General features: G+C 44.6%; 1 protein-coding gene and 1 non-coding gene across 2 annotated transcripts in view; one reads left to right on the top strand and one right to left on the bottom strand.

The window, feature by feature from the left end:
* NAV2 (neuron navigator 2) overlaps nt 1-23,495 on the top strand; it is a 406,855-nt gene that overhangs the window by 58,891 nt on the left and 324,469 nt on the right. The gene's annotated exons all lie outside the window — the stretch shown is intronic.
* Nucleotides 20,064-20,169, bottom strand: LOC118759593 (U6 spliceosomal RNA). The gene has a single exon (XR_004996285.2). It is a non-coding gene; the product is annotated as a U6 spliceosomal RNA (small nuclear RNA).

The raw sequence follows: 23,495 nt of genomic DNA, 5'->3' as shown, positions 1-23,495 counted from the left end.
TGGTGCCCAGGCTGCGTTGGCTGCTCTTGCCCTACATAAGCTGGCCCTTTTTCTCTGTAACCCACCTCCTCTCACCCTTTGCATTGCTGCCTCTACTCTGGCCCTGGTGGCTTCCTGTCCGGGAGCACAGCAGCCGCGTTCTGTGCATACCTGTACCCTCTTCCCAGTGCTCTTCCTTCAGGTCTCTTTGCAGCTCACTTTGTGTCTTTGTTCGAGTCTCTGCCTACAGGCATGATCCTTGAAGAGATCTCTGATACACCCCTGTCAACACCCCAGGCATATTCCAGGCCTTACTCCCTTGTAGGGCTGTGTGTGTTTCTCTTTCTGGCTCTTGTTTTTTGTTTGTTTGTTTTGTTTTGTTTTGTTTTGTTTTTGTTTTAGTTATTCTGCCCTGGAATGTCAGATCCTTGAGGGAAATAGCTGGATTCATATTTTCCATCATTTTCCCCCTCTACAATCAGAGTAAGTACCTGGTACTGGGGTTGGCATTGTGGTGTAGGCAGCTTAAGCTGCTGCTTTTGAAGGCGGCATCTGGTTCAAGTACTGGCTCCTTGGCTTCTGTTCCAGGTGTGTGTTAATACACCTGGAAAGGTGTATGACCCATGTGCGTGGCATATGCCCTTGTGGGAGACGAGGGCGGAATTCTTGGCTCAGTCTTGGTCATTGTAGGCATTTGGGGTATGAACCAGTTGATGAAAGTGCTCGTGCTCTCTGTCTCTTTACTTTTTAAAATAAAATTAAATTAAAATAAAGAAATCGGTACAAAGTAGCTATTCAAAATAGAAATTTATTAAAAATATATTGCTGTATCCCTGTATACATCTGAGTGATTCTGTCCTATAGCCAGTTTCCAGCCTCTGTAGGAAACTGTAAACACTCACTTGTAACCAGAGACCCTCTTTGTAAATCCTCAGCCCTGCTGGCTCTGTCTACTACAAACAGGCTTGGGATGGAGCTGCTGTGCTATACCTGGAGTGCTTGTGGCCTGGAAGAGCCAAGTTCTATGTGTTGTTGGGGTCTGAAGGATGAAACCAAGAGTATGTGGAGTAGGGGTGGAGAGAGCACAGGCAGGCTTTGAAGTGACAGGAACTGTCCAGCTCTCAGGAAGCTGATGTCATTGGAACACGCTTGGGTGATAAGCAGCAAGGAGAACCAAGGCTGATGTCTCGAGGAGGCAGAGAAATGGCTCCATGGCCAAACACAGTCTGATAAACAACTGTCCATCCCAGAAGCTCACTGCCAGCCTGTAAGCCAGTTAGGGTAGATGCAGGGCTGAACCAGTGAATGAAAGATCTTTCTCTCTGAATCTCCTTCTAGTCCATGGCAATCATCATAGCCAGGCCTCAGGAACCCAGAAGGAAGGAGGTCAGGCAGTCTGGGCTCTAATCATGGATCCTCCATGTGACCTTGGACCCACCACTTAACTTGCTGAACTTTTGTTTTCACTTACACAATTTTAGTGGTAAATCTTCATATTGTCACCCCACTAAATTATTAGGGTCAAAGGATAAGTAACAAAAGTCCTCATTGAGTTAAAAATACTCTCTCCATATGTAACTTGATTCTTAATCAAGTTGTATGAAGCAACACCACTAATGAGAGTTAGACACACCCATGAGCGCCAGGCACTCTGCTCAGTGTTCAGGCTTGTGCTCACGTGGTCCCCATGGCAATCTGTGGAGGGGCTCCAGTGTGTCGATGAGGTAGCAAAGTACAAACGAGTTAATGACTTACCCCAAATCCCACAAATGGCCAGGCAGGGCGAGAACCTGTATTCGAGCAATTTTATGTGCAGAATGCACTTAGACCTCAAGGGCCTGCAGTGCAGATCTCCAGGCCCCAAGCCCAGCCCCACCTTCGCTCCTTTAGAACAAGTCTGTCCAGTCTGCCAGTGAGTCTGTCCACTGAAAATGACCCATCTCTATCTCTTGCTTGTAGGCAGGTTCTTTCCCTCTCAAATGCAAACAGCCTGATGTCTGCCAACTCCAAGAGCTGAGGATTCCAGCTAGAATGTGGCACCCCTTCCAAAGAACCCACCAGAATTCCTTTCAGATATGAACTGGGATGGTGAAAGCAGTAGGAGAGCTGTTGGGAGAACTGTGAGCTTTGTCCCAGACAAGACCTAGGAACTATGAGCATGTCCTCAAATGTTCACCTCTGGAGGCCTGTGTCCTAAGGCAGGTCAGCTCTTGGAGCCCCATGGAGTGAAGGAAAGAACAGCAGGGAAAAGACTAAGGAGATTTCAGAAAGGCATAGAACCTTAGGTCTCAAGCTATTGTGTCAGACTTGTGTTAGCGTTCCAGCTACATCATTTCTGAGATGTGTGATAACTAGCGTTTTGTTTAACACTTCTGTACTTGTTTTACTTGTACTGAAAAGTACCTAGGTATCGGCTTCAAAGGTTTATTATGAGAATGGAGATGGTTATTTATTTATTTTTTGATCTATTTTTATTTGTTTGAAAAAGAGAGAGAAAATCTTCCATCTACTGGTTCATTCCCCAAATGACCAGAATAGCTAGGGTGGATCAGGCCAAAGCCAGGAACCTGGAACTCTATCTGGGGCTCCTATGTGTGTACTATGAGTCCACATTCTTCCATTAAATTGTACAGCTTTCCTGCACATTTTCAGCAAGCTGGATCAATAGCAGATCAGCCAGGACTCAAATAAGCACCCATAGGGGATGCTAGAGTCATAGGTAGATGCTTAATCTGCTATAACACATGCTGGTCCTGGAAGATGATGGAGTATCTGGGCCATTTATGTAGATACTTCAGAAATACTAGCAGTTTTACTGAACAGAATGGAATGGTGGGGATTTTGAACACCCTCTCTAAGATAGTGAAGTTTGAGTAGAGAAAGATACACATTTGGCCCCAGTTGTGCCCTCACATGTAGGACAAATCCTTCTGTTTTTCCTCACCTACCTGCTTCTTGCTGGAAGGGTGGAAGATTCAGCATCAGGAGGGCAATACTTCAAATCCTGGCTTGGGACCAGGGCCTGGATACGCATTTTAAGAGGCTAGCGTTCAGGGCTACCTGGAGAACCTGCCTGATGGGAGCAGACTGTGTCCAGGATGCAGAGATTACAATGGGTTACCCACGTGCTTTTCATGCATCTGCTGCAGCTCCATGGCCTCTTTGCTTTCTGCCACATATCCTGTCATGCATGACTAGGTAGTTGTAGTGACTGAAGTGCAAGCTTAAATCTGCAGGTGTAATCTCAGATATCTATATATTTCTCAACTTGAAAGATTTGCAGAGGGAGAAACAGAAAGACCATCCATTTGCTGTTCTATTTCCTAGATGATTGTAGGGGTCAAGGGCTTCACCCACATCTCTTTCATGGATGGTAGGGGCCCATGGGCCTCCTACCAGTGCTTTTTCCAAGTGCATTAGCAGAGAGCTAGATTGGGAAGTGGAGCAGCTGGGACATGAACTTGTGCCCATGTAGGATGCCAGTGTCTCAGGCAGTGGCTTTACCTGTGACATCATAAATCTGGCCCCTATAATTTCAAAATTAAGAAGGAAAACTTGTGTGAACTTCAGGTGACTTCTGAGGACTGTTATGAAGTAAGGGACTCCCTGGGCAAACACAGACCAGTAAACTCTGCCTCTTGTGGGGGACCATCCTAAGGCGACTTCCTTACATCCTTGAGGAATGTCCCACCACGGAGTTGTGTGTCAGATACACAGGGAAGGCCCTGTGTCTGGCACCCTTCTTTCTGGCAACTCCAGAATGCTTACTCATTTATGTCAGTCTCCCTCCCAGGTGTGCAGTAAAGACACACGTGTAAACTTTGTCTCTTATCAATTAGCTTTGAGAAACCACTTTTAGGAAGCTGTAGTTTTCCAAGTGCATTCCCAGGAAGGATCTCACCTAATTTGCAAATTGACCTGAGGGGTAAGTTTGATCATGCCCATTTTGCAGAAAGGGAAGCTGAGGTACATTGAGATGTGAGTTGCCCCAGGATGCAGGATGATTTAAAATACTATCTGCAAGTGTATAGCTTGAGAAAGAATTTATTGTGTTCAGTGGAAAACTACAAACAACACAAATCCACATTTAATGCAAATGATTTTATTTGGGCAGGTATTCAGTGCCGAGACATGGATTAAGTTCACAGTTCCTAGGCATTCTGAGAGCAAACTCAGTGGATGAGAGCTCTCTGTCTCTACCTCTTGAACAAATAAATAAATAAATACAATTTTAGAGAAAAGAAAAGCCTAGCTAAGTACATTTATATTGTTGAACTTAGTGTCTGATCATGATGGTACCACACAGATACACACAACACAGGCTAAGAATATATATTTTGTAGCTAAGCAGGATTTCAGTCTAAGTTATGTCAATTACAGGCTAAGGACCATAAATCATTTCACATTTTGTGCTTATTATAAGATGACTGTGATGATTCTAAAAGATATTCCAAGCAGATGTCTCCACACTGTACCTGGCACATTGTGAAAGTGTTAACTGTTGTTACTGCTATTGCTTTTGCAAATAATAATAATACCGTATGAAGAACACTTGTTTTGAGGACCTGTGGAGAGGAGATTTGGATACAAGCCAGTAGATCTCAAGCCTGGCTTGGACTTCTCACTAAGCAGCTGTACAATTTTTTAATGTTTGTTGTCATTTCATTAGAAAGGTAGATAAAACCTCAGTGAAAATGAGGAAGGGAGGGAGGGAGTGAAGAAGTAGGAGAGAAAGAGAGAGGGAGAGAGTTATTTTTTCATCTGCTGACTCACTCCCCAAATCCCTGCAAAAGCCTTGACTAAATCAAGTGAAACCAGGCACCGGAGCTCAACCCAGATCTCCCATAGAAGTGGGTGGGACCCAAGTACTTTGCTGCCTTTCATAATGTACATTAGCAGGAAACTGGATTGGCAGCAAAGGAGCCCCTGATGTAGGCTGTGGGCATCGTGAGTGGTATCTTAACTTCCATGCCATCTTGCGTCAGCTTTGAGGAGGTAGGTCATTTATCCCCTTGATGCCTCAGTGTCCTCCTTGGGAAAATAGGACCATCCTGGTCATCCTGCTGGTTTTCCTTGAATGTCTCTAAGAAAAACTGATGTGAGATTGTGAGCATCATAGAACCAGGCCAGAAAGAACTCTTGAAGTTCACATTTTCTAGAGCATGAGCAAGGAGGAAGTTGGGGGAAGGAACTGGTCCAGCTCTGGAGAACCCCTCTGCTAATTCTCCTCTGGGAGCTGAGAAATGTCCAGAACGCCCAGCACAGCCCCTTGGCAGTTATTAGGACCAAGATAATTTCATGAGTCTGCATAGATGCCAAAAGCAAGTCATTCGCAACACTCAGAGTTATCCTTTGCCAAAGCCTTTCTGGGATTTCCTGGGTTGTCCTCTGTTGACTTTCCAATAGAAATTGATCGTGTATACAGTCTGGGCTGGTGTGTCTAAGACATCTGTTTCCCCGTTAGTCCTCACCTCATGTCCTGGGGACCAGACCCACAGTGCCAGTACCCACCCTTACCTAGGTGGTTCACTTAAGCCACCCTCTTTGGGCTGGATGGAGGAGAAGGCTGTGGAAGTAGATTGTCTACACAGCTGTGTGCGTACAGCCATTTCCTGGGATTAAGATGCCTAACCAAAATGAAATTGTTCTGAGGGAAAAGTCTCCCAATCCTCCATCAGTTCCTAACTGTTTCACCCACTTCAAAGAGGGTTGTGTTCCTTTAATTGCTCAGTTGTGAAAAGCGACTGCATTCCCTACCCAAAAAGGCTCTGAAGGAGGAGCTTCCATTCCCCACAGTTCCCAGGAAACCATAGACCATAGCCCCTTGGGATGGAGGCTGCCTCTGAAATTGTTAGCCTGAATCCCCCACTGGCCCAAAGTGGCCAAGAATGAAAGATCTGATCCCACAGGGAAAACTAAATAAACAAAACCACAGCAGCCTGCTCCCTCCCCAAACCACAGCCACTGAAAGCAAAACAAAATGAAACCCATCAAATTAATGCAGCCAGGAGACTTTGAAGGCGATTCCTTCCCAACATCTCTGATAGTTTCAGAACACAGGACCAAAGTCAGAAACCGGTGAGCTTCTGAAAGTGCACTAACATTTTATAGCTACCCATATATTTCTATACCCTTGGTTCTGTGGCAGGAATTTTTTTTAAAGCTTTTTCCTTTGAATAGTTTTTACCGTTCCTGGATGTCTGGCTCACCTGAGAGGGCTAAATGAGCCTAAAATAAATCTTCAAGCCACTTGTAAAACTGTGTGCAGGACCCCTCACCCTGCTCTGGGTCAGGGCTGGAGGTGCAATGCCTTGGAGGATGGAGAAGGGAGAACTGGCAAATTATAGACCCTTCAGAGGGGGGAGGGGGTCAAAGGTCACCCAGATTGCTCAGTTTCAGCCCTTATCTGCCTCCTTTCCATGGTAGAAGCAGAGGAGGCTGGAGGAGGAGCCCCCAGGCCTGAGATGTTGAATAGAGCAAATAAATACCAGAGGCACCTGGCAACCCTCAGATTCATGGGGAAAGCTTGGCTGCTCTTTGGAAATGTCCTGGGATGTTTGTGGCCTTTTGTCTGCTTTAAGTAAAAAGCAACTTATGAGTCATTTCTCATTCATCTCCAACTATCCATTCATTCATCCTGAAACTTGTTTGATCCCCTTTCAATGTTTGGCAATGTTTTAAGGGAATTTAGAGAAATATGACTTAATCTTCATGCTCAAAAAATCTACTTCAATTAGCTTTAAAATGATTTTATTTTAGAGGCCAGTGCCATGGCAAGCAAGGTAATCCTCTATCCTGTGGCATTGGCATCCCAGATTGACATCCATTTGGTTCAGCTCTCTGTCTATTGCCTGGGAAAGAAGCAGAAGATGGCTCAAGTCATTTGGACCCTGCATCCGCTTGGGAGACCCGGAAGAAGCTCCTGGCTCCTGGTTTCAGATTGGTGGCTGCAGCAACCATTTGGTGAGTCAACCAGTGGATGGAAGACTTTCTCTGTGTGTATATATATACACAAATACATATATTTAAATACACATATATATTTTTAAATACATATACATATATTTTTAATATTTCATTGACTTGAAAGGCAGAGTAACAGAAAGGAACAGAGGAAAAGATCTTTCATCCACTTGTTCACTCCCTAATAGCCAAAATGATCAGGGCTTGGCCAGGCCCGTGCCAGGAGCCAGGAACTCTATCCAAGTAGCAAGGTACCAACCACTTGGGACATCTTCTGTTTTTCCAGGCATATTATCGGGGAGCTGGATTGAAAATAAAGCAGCCAGAACTTGAACAGACATTCCTATATGGAGATATTATATATAACTCTATATTGCCAGTAATAACATAATTCCTTGCCCCCCATGCCTCAAGTAACATTTAATGCCATATATCTAGTTCCCCAGCAAACAAGTAATACTTTAGTTGGTGAGAACATCATGGGTTTCAAATTTCTTCCTGAGGATCTTCCCAACAGGCCATTATCCAGCCTCCTAACTCAGTTAAGCTTATGCTCTTTTTTTAAAAAAAATATTTATGTATTTTTATTACAAAGTCAGATATATGGAGAGGAGGAGAGATAATGAGGAAGATGTTCTATCCGATGATTCACTCCCCAAGTGAGCGCAACAGCCAGTGCTGTGCCGATCCGGAGCCAGGATCCAGGAACTTCCTCTAGGTCTCCCACACAGGTGCAGATCCCAAAGCATTGGGCCGTCCTCCACTGCTTTCCCAGGCCACAAGCAGGGAGCTGGATTGGAAGTGGAGCTACCAGGATTAGAACCGGCACCCATATGGAATCCTGTCGCTAGGCCACAGCACCAGGCCCTAAGCTTATTTTCAATACAGTATATTTTGCATTGTACAATGAAGGAGTTCTAGAAAGTGGGCCCAGATTCTTTTGGAAAAATAGGAATGAAACACTGGATGATCTTTAAACACCCCTTCACTCTAATATTAAGATATTTATCCATTGTGTTTAATTATACCTAGTGGTAAAACAAGTACCATTCTGTGTACAAAAGAATAAAGTAGAGGACTTGTTCCCAAGCAACTTCTACTCCAGTGGTAATTGCATTCACATGAGTGATCTTATTCATAGCAACAAATGACCATCCCTCCATTCAACTATAAGAGGAGTCGGGTTATTATAAAGGCCACCTGGGAGGAGCACAGAGTGTTGTGAACAGACATTGGGAGCAGTAAGGGACACCCAGAAATTCTCTGCCACCATCTGACCTTACCGCTAGAAGGAGGGAAATGTTTGGATTGTGTGGAGATCCAGGAAGTGACAAATTAAACTCACTTAAGAACACATATTAAAGACAGGGGCATTTACTGTGCACTGGGGAGATGTCTTACATGATTCTGTATCTCAAGAGAAAAGAAAGGAAGAGAGAGGAAACTCCAAGTTGGCTCTTGCTAGAGGTGTATTCATTCGTTTCTGGGATTGTCATTGTAACATCGTGTCTGTCCTCCCAAAAGCTGAACATCTTACTTTCTAATCCCCCCAATATCCTGCGACCACTTGCAGACTCCAATATTTGGGGACTGACCTTGCAGTAGGAGGACTGAGCAGCTCCGTGGCTGGTGGAGGGGAAGGAGCTGGCACGTTCTGTGCTCAGGCCCTCCATGTCGCCCACTGGCAGACAAGAGCCCCTTTTAATTTTCTTCTCTTCAAGAAGGATTAGTTCTTTTCTTAGCACTGACAGTCCAAGCCTAAAAAGTCTACCAGCTGTGTACTTCTATGCACCTTTTAATTTTCAAAACTCTTCCTTTATATCTACGATCCCTGGGCCCTCCCAGAGCGGGAAGGAAACTAAAAGTCTTGAAGCTCTTTGCAGCAAATCTGCACACCAGTTGTCTCCATTGTCCCGGGGATGGCATTTCTGAGATTTCGTTTCCTGTGTGTGTGTGATATGACAGCCACATAAACTTGGCAGAGAAAGGGAGTCAGGCAGGCAGGCCCCAGTGTGATTGCACTTTGGTGGCTTCCAAGTTCGATGAACAGGGCAGTCACTCTCCGTCACTCAGCCTCTGCCAACTGGGAAAAGTGATCCTTCTTGGCACTGCTGTGATGAATAGGTGATTCCCAGTTCCAACGAAACTGTATCACATAATACAATGTAATCAATGAATAAAAAAAATAAGATATAAAAAAAAGAAAGATACCCTGTGCCATCCTTAACAAGTAGCCACAAACATGGCTGGGATTGTCATTTAACAGGTGATGCTAAACTCTTATGTGGTATAAGGGGACCTCAGAAATTCATTGAAGAATGTAATTCAGAAGAATATAATATATTTTCATGCAAAAAACTGAAATCTATGCATAGTTTTTTCGTAATATGCACTTTCCATGACCTTTTTGAATACCCTTTGCAGGCCTGGATTTCACTTTTTTTTTTTTTTTTTGCACCAAAGTAAACTTACGTTTAATTCCATTTTCCTCTAGATTTTTTTTGAAGTCTACTCATATTTTGTTATTTAAATCCAATTATCTGGGAGGGACAAACTCTCCATGTCAAAATCTCTAACTTATGCCCTACCCTGTTGCCACAAAAGCAGCCTTGCTTTCTGTTAAAGCTGACATCCCCTCTCAGTCAGCCTTACAAGTGGGTAGAGACGTATCAGTCCACATCATGCATTTGGAACGGTCTAGAGAGACCAACATCCCCCCTGGCTGGCCCCCGTCATGTCTGAACTTTTCCCTATTAGTCATCATTTTGGCTAAAGGAGTGGAAGACCCCTACTAAACTGAAATACATTGCCTGGGAAATACATTAAACCATTAACAGCTGGACACAAATTAGTTTATCAGATAGGAGCTAGGCTTGCAGAACTGAGGGGTGAGAATGAACTTTCTTCATCATTAGAAAGTGCACAGATGAGCAGTTCTTTTGGGGTGCCAGATCTCAAGCCCTGCCTTTTGGTCTGATTTGTCCTCATTCTTCCTGGACATGTACCCACTATGGAAGGGCCCGTGCTGACAATTCAGAGAAGCAAAGGGGAGGGAGAACAAACGTGGGAATCATTGAATGCTGAGCGATGGGGGACAGATGTCTTGGATGCTGGAGATGGAAAAGTCTGCAGCAAAGGACAGTTAACAAAAGGCAGATGCAGGGCCAGGTGTGATAGCGTAGAAGCTAAATCTTCACCTTACATCTAGTGGGATTCCAATTGGGTACCAGTTTGTGTCCTGGCTGCTCCAGTTCCCATTCAGCTCCCTGCTTATGGCTTGGAAAAGCAGTAGAGAATGGCCCAAAGCCTTGGAACCCTGCACCTGTGTGGGAGATGACTAAGAAGCTCCTGACTTCAGATCGGCTCAGCTTCAGCCATTGCAGCAGTTGGAAGATCTTTCTCCCTGTCTCCCCTTCTCTCTGTAAATCTATCTTTCCAATAAAAATAAAATAAATCTTCAAAAGGCAGATGTAGCCACTGGAAGGTCAGTCCCACCAGGGCTTCTATAGTACTAGGACTCTGGGGCCCTACCTTGTGACTACCAGTTATGTACAAAGGAGGTTTTGCTCAGGGGATGGGGCTGAGCTGGGGGTGGAAGGTCTCACTGCCTGCCAAGAGCAGCACTGCGTGTTAGGCACAGAGAATACGTGAGGAGGCAATGAGTAGGAAAAAAAGGCCAACAGCGGGGAGGAACCACACTTCTGAGACCTTCCCAGCATTATTCCCATTGACTTGATCCCATGTAGTCAGCACATGCTACTGTTTTCCCTACTTCATACCACAGCTCTAGCGGAGAATTATAAAGATTAATGGCAAGAATTGGGGGAGAACTACAAGAAGCAGAGAGGTGTTGGGAGAGATGGTGAATAACTCTCCAAGACATGTCCCCTGGGTTCTGACACCTGTCTGAGCAAACACCCAGCCACTACTTTAGGGAAGCCTCCATGCAGGACATGGGTGGACTGCTTGTGATGCCTGCTGCCTTTTCCATAGGCCTCTCCTGGTTCAGATCCTCATTATTTATTCCTTGCATGACTTCAATATCTAACTGGTTCCCTATCCTCTAGCTCCCATCCTCTCAAAGCTATCCTTTTGCTGTTAGTAGTGAGTCTTCCTAAAATGGGAACTTGAACAAATCACTTTTGGGTTCTAATAATTGGAAGTAGATCTGCTTTCACCAACCTAGTTTCCCTTACCTGCCTAATAGCTCCATTTTCTGCTACTTTCTGCCTACACTTGAACTCTGCAGATCCTTTTCATCCTCCCCCTACACCTGCCTTACTGAAATGTTTTTTTCTCCCGTCAAACCTGCCTGCATCCTTCCAACTGCAAGCCATTCTTACTTCTAGGCCCTGTAGTCTTGGGCAAACATTTATTTCTACTTTATGGCATAGCCACACATACATGTATGTGGTGCTTTCTTGTCATACTTGTCCTATTAGGTTATAACTACTGGAGTATATGTCCATTTGCCAATGAGATTGTGTATGATGTGCATGGTAGAAAGACAGACACACTAGAGAGGGCATCTTCCCTGATTCAACAGAGCCAATTGCAGGCATCACAGTAGATGTCCAAGAAGTACTTGCTGACCTAGCTGGCACGCCCATGGTCTAAAAGGCAAGATCGCAGGTCTTACTCTCTTTGTTGGAAGCTGTATCTCCTACCACCTCCCCAATCCTGCTTGTGTCATGAGTAATATTTTCCATCTTGGGCCAGCAAAGATTTTGATTGGAAACTAAGTGTTTGTTCAGTGCTGTCCTATCAATTTTAATGTGTAGCTATGGTAGAAAGTCTAAAGAACCCATACATGCATTTCAGAAAATGCACAAATGTCCAGACTTACACCATTTTCACACAACCAGAAAATTCCTGGACTCCACGTCCACCCATTCAGCTGCAAAGACCCTGTCTTTAAAAAGCTGTAATGGAGCATCTGTGTTTTGCTCTCTTGGCCAATAATAGTTTGTCAAACTTTATTTTTGGAAAACAAGTTATTTTAGGATTTGTGTTCCAAATACATATCTTAATATGAAATATGCTTTTTCAAAATGACACACACTCTTTCCCCTTTCTGGTAAGTTCCTATAGGATGTGCTTTTTCCCTGGAGGCCACAAATATTGGTGCCTCTGTTTCATTCTCCAGAGGTAAGTGTGGAGATGTGACTAGGAAAACCTAACTGAAGTCATTCAGCTCAAGTCTGCACCTCAGGCATGGTGTGGGCTGTGCTTCCAGGGTCTAGCTCAGTCCTTGCTGTGGAGAACCCTCATCTGAGAAAGGTTTGCTGGACTACAGGACCACACACTGCTGTAGGCACTGGGGAGATAGTAGAGACAAACCTGACAAAGTTGTAGGGATTTGTAATCTTAGTGGACAAAGCAGAGAGGAAACAAGAACACTGGCAGTCAACAAGGAGCCGAACAGTGAAAGACTGACAACAGGACTGGGAGAAGAGTGTGAGGACATGAGGAAGGGACGTCAAGAAGGGAGATCATCAGAAGATCTTGGGAGAATGGGGTGCCGGGGACAGGGACTATCAGGTGCAGAGATCCTGAAGTCGGAAAGGATTGGAGAGGCTGGGAAATGACAGAGTGCAAGGTTTAGAAGGAGTAGAAGCTGGGAGTTTAGCTACAGAAAACTGATTTTTTTTTTTTTTAACCATAAGGGAAAATAAAACCCTGGAAGGTGTAGCTGTTGTGGCAACATTTTTATTTCACTGACATATTTTTAATACCAGTTTTTAAAAGAGTAGGACCCATTTTATCATCTCCCCTCATTGTAAGCAGTGCTGGTTACTGAGATGAATATAGGAATTCTCACCAGAGTTGTAAGTCTGAGGGAGGAGAGCAGTTGGGAGGCTCACTTGTGATTGCCACCCAAATTAAAAGCAACTCCCAGGTAAGGAGGACAGTGCTGTTCTCTGGTGGGGAACTGTAGGGTTCCTGAGCCATTTGGGGATACTGAAATTTGCTGGGGACCCTAGGAGGGTCACTATCAGATTCCAGGATGCCAAGGGAGGAGAGGAAAGACAGGGAGGTGTCCGGCTCTTCTAAGTCTTGGAGAAAAGTAGGAGCCAGCCTGCAGCAGGTGGAGGCAGAGGCGGGAAACAAAGGCTAAAGTTGCCTCCCCTGCAGTCCTCAGCCCCTCCTCCCCACACAGTGTATCCAATGTTCTTTTGCTGGCTAGGGCCAGGTGTATTTGAAAACATCCAAGCTTGGTTTTCACATAACAGGAAATAAATGTTGCTGGGGTGTATCAGCTGGTGTGTGTGTGTGTGTGTGTGTGTGTGTGTGTTGGGGGCGGGGTGCCCATCCTGCAAGCACAGTTTCATTAGCTCCAGGAGAGGCGGCTCAGGAGTGGTCATTAACAACTTGGGTGAGTTTGCTGCAGAAAGAAAATGCCAATGGAGCTGAGTTCGCTTGGGAACAGACGCAGACACGTGCCTGGTCTAATAAGCCAGAGCTGACCCGACCTACAATCTGCTGCAGCCCCCTCCTCCCCGAAGTACCCCGCCCTTTGCCCAAGGTTGTCCCGCCTCCTGCGCCCTCCCCGAAGGAGTTAAGTACCTCCCCCACCTCCGACCATCCCTCCAGCTCCCTCCCACTCACAGCCCTGGCGAACGGGCCCATTGATACTCCGGGGGCCACACGGGGCAACCCGCGGGACAGCGAGGGGGACGGGAAGCCGCCAGCCTTGGACCCCCCACCCCGCCCTATAACCCTCGAGGCCCCAGTGGCCTCTGAGCTGCAAGGAGCAAGCTCTGTGGGAAGCAAGGGGAGTTGTTTGACTTGGCGGAGGCGGGGAGGCCGGCGGGGAGCGCGCGAGGGAAGCAGGAGAGCCGCAGCGTGGGCGAGGGGCTCCAGGGTCTTGGTCCGCATTGGCCCCTCGTGCGGGGGCTGGGCGGCCACAGGCGCCAGGGATGCTCCCAGGCACTGGGGCAGCTGCCGAAAGAGAGTACCAGCTGGGACTAGTACCAGAGGGGACCTGCCCTGGGCAGGTGCTTAGGCTCTTGCTCTTTTTTTTTTTTTTTTTTTTTGCTGTTGTTTGCACCTCCTGTATCCCACCCCCCCCACCCCCCCCCCATCCCGACCCTTTTCCTTTCCTTCGCCCCTCTCCTCTTCGCCCTGAACTAAGATGAGCGTGATGCTGTGGCGCTGGGAACAGAATAACACCACCATGAAGCTGGTAAGGTGGATTGTAAACCTGGCTCCTCTTTTCAATCCCCGCCCCTCCCCATCCCCTGTAGGAACTATCTCCCGGGGTGGAAAGTCCCTGAGACGTACTTGGTATTTTCCCCATTGTTTTGAAGATGGATTTCAGTCTGTGTGTGTGTGTGTGTGTGTGTGTGTGTGTGTGTGTGTGTGTGTGAAAGAGAGAGAGAGAGAGAGAGAGAGAGAGAGAGAGAGAGAACGAAAGAAAGAGAAAGAAACTGTCTCCAATGTTCTAGCTGGCTGGAGTTTCCTGGGTTGCACTCTCAGGGATTGTCTCTTGAGGCTCACAGCCTGTCCCAGGTCAGGGTGGTCCGCCTTGCTCTGGTTCCGGCTTTGTGTTTTGATACTTTGGATAGCACGCAATGTTGTTCTCTTTTGCTGTTTGGCTTCTTAGATGTGTATGTTGACGGGGGAGGGTTCGAATGGGGGCGGGGACAGGAGCCTGGCTTACATGTGCACTGCCCCTCATCTCCCTCTTCTCACAATGCCTTGGTTCTCTCACCAGTTTGCAAAGAGCCATCCAGGCTGCAGGTACTTTTTTCCTCCTCTGCTTTCAAAAATAACGGCCCATCACTGCTGAATGAAGGAGCTGAGGAGTGTTTTCTGAGCCGCCCCGGGAAGCCTGAGTAGTTTTCCCTATCACAAGGAGGAAATGTGGCCAAAAGACTCTTTTTGTGGGTTTTATCTAGTGATTTTGGGGGGGGGGGAGTGGGTGTGGTGTGTGGGTGTAGTTTCAGCTGTCCCCTGGAAGTCAGCCAGCACGGTGACCAAGTCAGTTAATGTCAGTTTCCTCCTCAGTGGAATGGGGAAATTTCCCACCTGATAGATAGAGCTGGTACCTAGAGAAGAAATATCATTTGGAACTTGCCTGGCACATGATAAACAACCAATAATATGAATAAATGGAATTCATGCTTGTTGGGGTGAGCTCTTTAAAGATGTTACCAAAAACAAAAAAGCCACAGAAGCTGCATTGGATATGCAGAAATTAATCAACCCGAACTGGTTCTTCATATAATGTACTTATTTGCTGGAAAAAATGGCACCCTGCTTTTCAATTTTCTTGTGTTATGTTTGGCTTGTCCTAATTTAAGCCATACTCTTTTATAACTTCATTTAATGTGCTGTAACATTAGCAGGTGCTATGCACCTTTGCTGTACTATGTCATGATTCCAGTCCCTAATCCTCTCCTGGAATCTTTGTCTAACTAGATGATTGTGGGAGAGCCAAGAGTTTCACACAGTTTCTCTCCAAGTTCCACCTGAGATGCCACTCAAATAGGCAATGCAGGAAGATTGGGCTGTGCTTGGAATTGGGTAGTGTCAGATTGCATGGCCTAAATGCTTTTTAGAGAAACAAAGAATTGTTTGCCAGGCAGAGAGCTGCAGAATATCTTGGGGAGTGGGTGTTGGAGCTTGGTGGCAGGTGGCTGTAGGAAGGGCTGAGATGCCCTGGCTGCTCCAGTACTGTTGCCCTTTTAGCCTCTGGAGTGCTGAGCAAAGGTCAGCCTTTATTGGGTCTGTCTGGGTTTTTAGACCTCTCCCTTTTCAAATGAACTATGAGGACCACCCAGGGTAATTGTGTGCCATCAAATTATCCCCTCTCCATCAGGTGCAGAAGAGGTGGTACAACCTGGAAGTATAGGAGGAGGCTCAGCAGTTACAGTCCTGTGTACTCCAGTGCTGCCCGAGCTTGGCAGGAAAAAGGCATGATTGGATCTTGACAGTAATATCACCTCGCATACCCTCAAGGATGGGCCTCAGCTTTTCTGCAGAATCCTAGGAGCCATGGATACCTCACTAGTTGACACATGATTAGCTGGTTTTTTGTCCATTCATTTACTGATTGATTTACTTATTATTTGCCATATGCTTAACCTGAATAGCACAGCTTCAGTGGGGAAGCTGTGTTTGCTTCTACAATGATGTTTGGTTTGAACTCTGGTTTTACCACTTACTTTCCTCTGAATCAGTTTTATTTTTCCAGAAGGGAGATTTTTTTTTCCTTACAGCACCATGTATTTTATTTTTTTTATTGTATTTTTGTTGACAATCTTTACATAGTTAATTACGGTAAAAAAAAAAAAAAAAAAAAAGAAGGGAGAATTTTATACCCACCTTTCCCCGGACTGAGAAAAGATGAAATGAAATAATATAGAAAGAGAATCCGGCACAGATTCTAAGACATAGGAGTTTGTTACTTGGGAGCAATTATTATTCTTATTGTTTTTATATTCTTGTGGAGACACAACCTCTTTCCCAGTCTAATTATCTTGTTAGATGAATGGTTTGTTCTCCTGATGGGGTGGGCAAAGGAGGGGTTAGCCTTTCTTACCCTTGGAATCATTAGTGGCCCTTAGCAGGAAGGAGCTTCCTGGGAACATCTTGGAAGCCAATTGTGTGTGAATAACTGCCCCAGAATGCAGCCTGGGGCCAGAGGTGGCTGCCTGAACTTTTATCACTGATGCAGTTCAATAAACATGAAATCAGTTAACCCACAGCTTGAATGTTCACCATTGTGGTTGGATAATGGAACTAAGGGGTTTTGCTTCATGTTCTTTTTTAAAAGCTAATTGGATAATAATAATAATAAGGCCAAAAGTCATTAGAGGCAAAACTTGGATCTTTATGCATTATCACTGCAAGGGAATGTCAGAAATGCACCTGGCCACCTAGGACAGAAGGCAGTAGCTGGTAGAGAGTAGTTCTATCCAAATCCCATCTGACAGGGTCACAGGCTTTTGATGAAAGGAGATGAGAGGAGGTCACTGCTCAGGCCTAAAGCACCTGCTGATAGGGAATAAGCTTAAGACACAGCTACAGAGCATGGTGTGGGTGTTCTGGCACCTTTATCACCCCTGGTTTCCTTCTTTGATTCTCTGAGTGTAGGATAGGCAAAAAGAAACAATGAGGCCCCTTCTGGAGCAGCTGAGAATAGGTCAAGCCAAGGAAAGGGGGAGTAAAGGCCTCAAGAGACCACCCTGGCGGGCTGTGCTAGCGCAGAGCAGAGGCATCCTGCTGGAGACCTGCGGTCCGAGCTCTGCTCCAGAGCCGTATGGGAACTGTGCTACCTGGAGCCCATTGCAGACCCTCTTTGAGCCATGTTCTTCTCATCTCCAAATATGGCCCATAGCAACTCACAGAATGATTGGAAATTAGTGATAGAAATGTATCAGGTTTTGAGCTAAGGGTCTAGAGATCTGTTGAATTGCAGTGACTGGTTGCTTAGTGATTACAAGGTAGTACGGGTTTAATTCATGTCTCTGTGTCCTCAGAAAAGGCTCAAGAGAAAGACTCCCCAGTAATAATGGTGTTAAGCTTTGCAGGAAATTTTTGTCTGTACTTTTCCTTGTATTTTAAATCTTTACAATGACCAGATTTTGCATTTATCACCAAGGAAAGATAAAAAAATTTACTGAATAATGGATAGTGAACATGTATTGTACATTTTGCGCTTTTTTCTGGTTCATCTGCTTCATAAACCTGTGAACCAGAAATCATGGAGGCACTTCACAAACCTCATATAAAGTAAAACTAAAATATAGGTTTGTTTTGCTGTAAAATTTTTTTCAAATCCATGTGTATGAGGAAAAAAAAGTTCATTCAGGAAACTGCACTGTTGAAAGAAACTGCATAGATGTCAAATTTGTTTTGCACTAAACTTTTCATTCCAGTGTTCCAGGGACCTTCTGAAGACCACTCATGTTGACCCATTCACCAGCTGAGGCAACTGAGACTTGGGGAGTCTAGTGACTCCTCAGATTCTGGAATCCCTGCTTTGTCTGCAGGTAGAAACTGTGATTTGAACTGCTCTCTTCTGTTGCTGCTGGAGAGGAGCAGGCCTGCTGAGCTGGGGATGGGGCTGCCTGTGTCTGCATTGTCAATGCCATGTTCCGCCTGCTTCTCTCCAGGGTGGACCTCTCTGTGACCTGTGGCCACCCTGCTATCCTCTTTGCTCAGGGAGATGCTGGGAGAAAGGAGGAGCCCAAAGCAGGAATGGGTTGGGTCTTCACCCACTTAAAGGGTGTAAGGGACCTTCCACAAAAAAGGAGAAAGTGACTGTGAATGGAGAATAATTGAGAATAATGATGATGCGGGAATGTGCCTCTGACCTTTGACCTGTACACAGAGAGGCACTGGTCAAAGACCCCCTGGGCCTGTCTGAGGCCTGGCTAACAAGCAGATTAAAAGAGGTCACTGGGTTAAAGTGCTCTGGCTGCTATTCTGCTGTTCTGTTCCCTGGTTTCACAGGCAAGGTGGCTCAGAGCTTGTGGGATGCTGGGGGCTGTGTCCTGAAATACTTAGGTTTGCTTAAAGCCCTTATTCCCATATTATTATTAAGACAGACTTGTCAAATGCAAACGGTATACAGAATATACAAAGGGATGATGATGTGGCATCTGTATACTTTGTGAAATGGCTGCTACCACCAACCTGATTGAGACAGCCATCAACATACCTCAGCTTATATTCACTTAAACATGGATAGGCTGATGCATGTCTTAACTCCTGCTTTGTTTCTGAGTAGAGCCGCTGATGCTTACCTGGAAGCGTTTTCATCTTCTGGTCACAACTATTAAATCTCTTCTCTTAGAACCTTTTTTTTTTAATGTTTACTTATTCATTTGAATCTATTTGATAAGTGGAGTGTCAGTGATGGTTATCCACCGGTTCACTGGTTTGCTCCCCAAATGCCCACAATAACCAAGGTTAGGCCAGGCTGAAGTTGGTAACTGAGAATTTCATACGAGTTTCCTATGTGGATGGTGGGGGCCCAAGAGCTCAAGCCGTCTTCTGCTGCCTCTGAGGAGGCGTTAGTAGGAAGCTGGATCAGAGTGAAGTAGGTGGGACTTGAAATGGCACTGCAATGTGATATAGAGTACTTCAACTTGGGACTTAATCCACTGCATCACAGGGCCAACACAACTCTCTTAGGAACTTCTAAGCCTTGCTCCCTTTTTCCACTAATTGCAACTGGCATAAATTTTCCCACCTCCTGAGTACTGAAATCAGAACCATTTTCTGTTCGTTCTCATAATCTCCAGGACGAGAAATTCCTTCCTTTCCTGGAGGAACCAGGCTGCAGTGTGCAGGAACATTTCCATGTGCATTTCTGTCATGAGCAGTGAGACATCTTGGTTTTGGCACACTTCTCAGAATGGAAACCAGAGCTGGCAAAGAAAGGTTAATAATTAGAAAAATAAAGAATGGCTATCAACGGAGAGGATAGAAAAACCCTGAAATTATTAAGTGACATCCTTTGAGGTAACACATTTTCCTTTATTTTTGTATTCATAGAGATGAACAGTTTTGTAACTGGTCCCTCTGGCAACCCAGAGGGCTTGCATTACTTCTGCTTTTGTTTTTATGTGGAGCTGGCAAAATAAATTTTTTAAAACTGAAGCTTTGTTTTGTTGTATTTCTAGCTTCTGTCATATAATGCCAACCAGCCAGAAAGCAGTTGGCTGAGCATTTTTTCAAGATCTCCTAAGACACTTCAGGGCATGTAGGCCAGACTACCTTCTCCATCCAGGGTTTGGCTGGTGACCCAGGAGCTATTCCCAAGAGTTGTGATAATTGGTTTTAATTTAAAAATTTTCATTTATTTGAAAGTCAGAGGGAGAAGGAAAATGAGCCCTTTCACACACTGATTCACTTCCCAAATGTGTGCAACAATTGGGGCTGAATCTCGCCATGCCAGGAACTCAATTCAATTTTCCCACCAGATAGTAGAAACCCACCTGCCTGATACTTCTGAGGGTCTATATTAGCAGAAAGCTAGAATTGGAAATGGAGCCTTAATTCAAACCCAGATACTCTGATATGGGATACAAGCATCTTAAGTAATAAGGTAAATTCCCACCTATGTTCTTTTTGTTATTGCTGTTTTTGTTAATTTTTTTTCCTTTTTTAGTATGGAACACTTCACAAATTTGCATGCCTTCCTTGCACAGGGGTGATGCTAATTTTTTTCTGTATCATTCCAACTCTGGCACATGTGCTGCTGAAGTGAACATACCCATGTTCTTTTTGACTCAGATGTTGCAGATGTTCTGGCTGTAATGGTATGAATAGCATCCCGAAAAGTGGAGAGGCTGTGATATTTTAATGGCAGAAACAACAAAATATATATGCCATCTTTTTATGATAGTGAACGCTGTAGAGAAAAATGCAACGGAAGAAGAAAATGGGAGGAATCTTTAGTGTGGTTAGCATGGCTTTGCTGTGAAAGTGACCTGGTTCTTATGTAACACTAGTTAGCATGATCACTCCTCAGGGAGACATTAGACGTAGATTACTATATAGTTTATTATCCACGTCAGGACACTTTTGAGAGGGATAGGAGTTTGATGAGTAACTGCAATGGGATATCAGTCGAGTCTTGGGAATAGTGAGATACATTTGTGTTTATACTTGGACACTCAAGAGTAAGAGACCATGTGGTGACAGGCAGACCTAGATTTCAAATCCAGGGTCCTGTCTCCTCTAGATGGACAGATGCCATTGGCTCTTTGCACCCGTGTTTCCTCATCTGTTATTGCATACATAAGAAGAGATTTTATGAGAAATGAGCAAATAAAACGCTCAGTACAGGACCCAACAGCTTATAAGCACTCAATAAAAATTCACTACTATCATCATCTGATCAATAAGTAAGAATGGTTCCTTTTTATGTTTCTCATTTGCTCCTGAGAAGGTTACTAAGCAGTGAACGTGTGTGATGTACTGATTTGTTCTTTAAAGTAAGGTGCATCTTCCATCCATTCTCAGAAATCTTAAGACTCAAATGATGTTTGAATGCTGGACTCTGCGATGAAGTGGGGGACTGGGGTATCCACAGCAAAAGTTAGAAAGCAGATCCTAGAATTGAGGCTCTTGGGACATTAATTCACAAGGAGACTTCATGATGAGTGCTCTCCTAACAAGTACCATCAGTGAGGAAAGGAGGGACCCAGAGAGATGCTGAAGGCCTCCACAGCCTGGGCCTTACCTGATTCAGTGCACCCACCCGTGGCCATTCAGCAAAGTGGTATAACGAAGATTTCAGAGTGAGAAGAGAGGGCACTTAGAATTCCACCTGGAAAAGCCGTGTTTCTTTGGAAATGGATCGCAGATGACGTAACCCTGCCATATCCCATTACCCAGGGCTTGGCTAATCTTTGAAACTTGTTTTGGTGAAACTTGAGCCTGGAGAAGCCAAGAAAGTATATTACTTTCTCACTGTTGAATGCCTCCTAGAGTTGGGATAACATTTAATCTAAAAAGTAAGGTGATATTTCCTGAGATAGCAATGAGTTCATGTTTTGAAATTAAATGAAGTGAGTTTAGTGCGCCTGTTGACTTTTTTTAAGCACTGACTGCAGTGGTAGATGTTCTCGACACAGTAATGTCTGGCTGCTGTATGGGGAGGAATGTGAGATATAGACACAGTAGTATTTATTCCTACAGAGTGTCTCACTGCCTCTCTTGTTCGGTACTATTTCCAGATTGAAATGCATTTTCGTTTGAGAGGGCTCTTATTTGAATAAATAGATTTCTGACCCAGGACAGCTTGGAAACAGATAGGTTTGTTTTACATTGTTTCCTGAGCATGTGATATTTATTCCCCACCCTTCCTCCTTCTCAAGATGCTATCACTTGTTGAAGGATGACTGCACACCTATGTTACACCAGCCAGGTAAGGAGGGAGAGCAACTATTCATGATCCTCCTTGGAGAGTACATTGGTTCAAAAAGGAAAAAAGAAATAGTGTTAGAAGGTGGTGTATTTTATAAGAGTGAACAGATTGGTGTAGGATTGAAGTAGACATCTTCAAGGTGACAATTGGGCTTTCAAAGCCATTTATCATAGAGTTTCAAGGAATTTCAGTTGCTGTGCCTTATTGGTTATGTTTCCACAGTAGCAGAAGCAGTTTCTGATAAGAAAATCATTTTTCCATGCTCCCAACTCTTTGCAGTCACTGGGGAACACATAAGCTGGTGGGTGGGCAGCTGTTGAGGGTCACTCCACTTTGCATTCCCCACATAACATGTGGCACTGTGTGTTAAGCTACTGTAGCAAATATAAAGTTATCAGTTCGGTTTTTCAATGTAATGCAAAGCTGAATCACTTGAGATACAGGGTTTATTGTGAGGTAAATGAAATGACTGATGTGAATCTAAGCAGCAGCTCCCAGGGATTCCTGGGTTCATTTGGATTAAAAAGAAAAAAAAAATCTCTTGGTACTGACTGTAGTTTGTTTTCTGTCCAGCAGAGATCCACTCTAAATTTATTATCAGTTGGGTGTTTGGGGGTTTCTATAGCTGCTTTGGATGCTGTCAGTTATTCCCAGAGTTTTCTGATATAGTTGTTCCTGGATGGCTCCTCAAGAAAGCAGGAAGCATAGAGGGGCACCTGGTTTGCCTGCCTTCCTTCCCTCCTCATGTATCTGCCTTGCTTCCTTCTTCATACACCTGCCTTCATGGGAGAAGGGAGACCTGGGTTGAGACCTGGAGCAACTCCCCAGGCTGTTTGTATCAGGATTCACATTTTGTCCAGAGACCCAATTACCTCAAGGCTGGCAATGACTAGAAGGGGATGGCTTCTGTGGCTCAGCTTAAGAGAAACATTAATTTACTTTTCAAAAAATTTCACCCCACCACATATAAATAAGTAATGTTTAATCACATATATAAGAGTTTGTAAATATTCAACTTTATACCTAAATATCTATCTATGTTCTTTGGGTGGTTAATACATCTGCACTCTAGTATGTAGTTCCTAAAAACAAGGACTTTCTTATATGCAATAGTAAAAACATTCACATTCAAAAAAATTTTTGTTGGTTAATAGTATCATCACAAATATACCCTGTATTTAAACTGTCCCAGTGTCTACTCCATCCTTTGCATTCTTCCCCCTTGCCATTTGCCATCCATTCAGTCAAGGATCTAAGGCACTATAGTGCTTGGGGAACAGAGTGATATCTAGATTGTGTCAAGGATCTTTAATTTTGATGCTTAGCCTCACACCGGAGTGGAAAAGTATGGGCACAAGCCATGCTGCCTGTCCCTTGTGGACCTCTCTGGCATAGACTGTCAGCCGGCATGGTGGTTTTTACAATTGTTCCAGGTTTAAACATTTGATAGATACTTGGCGCCATGTTCATTCCATGGAACACAAAGATGATAGGTGGGCCTCTTGAGATAAGACTCAGCTGAAAGCTAAGGTGATAGCATAAGAAACACATTCTGTAGGTAAGGGTACTATTGTGGTGACAGAATTGAAAAGGGCTGCCACCTGATGATCAGTGTGAGCCCAGATGAAGGGGAGTTTAAGGATCATCGGGAGACACTCTTAGC

The sequence above is a fragment of the Ochotona princeps genome, chromosome 4 (assembly GCF_030435755.1).
Source record: "Ochotona princeps isolate mOchPri1 chromosome 4, mOchPri1.hap1, whole genome shotgun sequence".
Classification (NCBI taxonomy): Eukaryota; Metazoa; Chordata; class Mammalia; order Lagomorpha; family Ochotonidae; genus Ochotona; species Ochotona princeps.
Note: the sequence above shows the minus strand (reverse complement) of the source record. Positions and strands in the feature narration are given on the sequence as shown.